This window comes from Otolemur garnettii, unplaced genomic scaffold, assembly GCF_000181295.1.
Source record: "Otolemur garnettii isolate 467f Iridium unplaced genomic scaffold, OtoGar3 scaffold00001, whole genome shotgun sequence".
NCBI classification, from domain to species: Eukaryota; Metazoa; Chordata; class Mammalia; order Primates; family Galagidae; genus Otolemur; species Otolemur garnettii.
This window is the reverse complement of record NW_003852396.1, coordinates 32,645,107-32,647,247: the sequence shown is the minus strand read 5'-3', so window position 1 is coordinate 32,647,247 and position 2,141 is coordinate 32,645,107.

Sequence of the window (2,141 nt, the reverse complement as noted above, 5' to 3'; positions counted from 1 at the left end):
TTCTTGTTTACTTATGGATCCTGCTATAGACTTAGCCACATGAACATATTGTGGAGCCAACATCATAGGGAGATTGGACAATTAGATCTTGAAAAAGTAATGAAACAACAACAAAGATGTAATCTTTATGCTAAGTTGTCCACCAAACAATCAATCTTTTCACTATAAACCGTAGTTGAAATGAACATATAGACATCCATTAAAAGACACAGAAGAAAGAAACAGAGTTTTATACTTAGTTCATTTATCCGAATAATATCAGTAGCAGCTGCCATTTAAAAAACCATTTGAATCATTTTAAAATGTTTAAGTCTATGGTTTTATTTATTATCTCATTTAGTCTCCTGTCCCAGTTTCAAATAGGAGGAATTTAGACAGTTACTATAACCAAGTAATGTAAACATGTTTCTAATTTAGTTTGCTCATCAAGAGTCTGATGGAAATATTATTTTTTATTTTATGTATGGATTTTTTAAGCACTCAAAGACTAAATAATTTATCAAGATTTTAGAAGATAGTAAATGAGATGATTTGAATATATGCTCTGTTTTTATTAGTTTCAAATTACATGACAGCTTTCTTACCTAACATCCTTCAGAACTTCTTTGATAAATGAAGTTTCTTATTGCTTATACAGCCATTCTAAAACATATCTTGAATAAAAGTAGAAAAAATCACCTACATAATGAATAATAATAAACTATACATATTTGGACTCTTTTAGTATGTGTAAATTTCCTCAAAATATTATTCTTAATACTTATGTAATGCCTACATATATATCCATATATAATTTCCAGAATGTTTTAAGACATAATTGCAAATGTTATTTCACTCATGTTAGATGTATATGTATGGTTTTATAATCTTTTTGAAAATATTAGCCACATAACCACAACCACAATCAAAGTATAGAAATTTTTCAACAATCTCCAGAGTGCCTGTATATGTGTTTTTTTGTCAATACCCTACCATGACCCCAAATTCTTGGTAGCCAATAATGTTAATTCCTTTATATAGCTTTGCTTTCAGAGAAGATCATGTAAGTGAAATCATAACTATTGTCATCTTCTCTGTCTGTATTCTATTACTTGTAAAAAGCTTTTGAGATTATCATTTATTATTGTGGTCATATCTATAATTAAAATTTACTGTTGAATGATATTCTATGTATGTATGTGTGTATGTATCTATTTATTTATTTGAGACAGAGTCTCACTCTGTCATCCTGTGTAGAGAGCCGTGGCTTCTTAGTTCACAGCAACCCCAAACTTTTGGACACAAGCTATTCTCTTGCTTTAGCCTGCCAATTAGAATACTATCTTATTGTATTGTATATGCTAAATTGTTTATTTATTAATCAACTAATCCACATTTTACTATTTTGTAGTTTTATTTTTAAATAAAGCTGTCATAAATATACATGTCATATAAAAGCATTTCCTTCAAATTGATATTTTATTTCTAATGTTTATATCTTTGCTATTAATCATATGACAATCACTATGGCAATAATAGTAATAGCCATAAAAATAATGCTTAGTTTATATTTGTAGCATTATATTATTTACCAGGCACTTTGAAATCCCTAAGTAGTGATTGTCACTGTTAATCTTCAGAACAGTCTATGGGGTTAAATCTTAAACATTCAACTTGTAGATGAGAAAATTGAGATAATGGGATTTCAAATAACTAGAAAGTAATTAAGGAACAATTTAATTTCCTTCCAGTTGGCTCTTTACTGGAACTATTGCTGTTCAATTTTATGTCAGTAATTTCCTCCATTCTTTTATTTATTTGTGGTTTGCAGTGTTCATGGTGTGTGTTAAGAATTTTAAATGCAATATTGATGTAAATATATCTTTTCCAGTGAGTTGCATTCTGAAAACTATTTAATAGACATTTCCTTTCTCAGACAATATGATGGCATACCAAATCATATATAACTGGTTATGTACCTTATACTGTAAAGTCAGGTATGGTGAGTTTTTGTTTGCTTATTTGTTTTGATAGCATTCTCTTGCTTTAAGATTATCTATACTAAAGTCAATTAATGCTTTCATGTTTAAAAAATATCTTTTTTGTGTTGCAAAATAATATGAAAACCTTTTTGTCACATGGAAATTTTTTTTTTTTTTTTT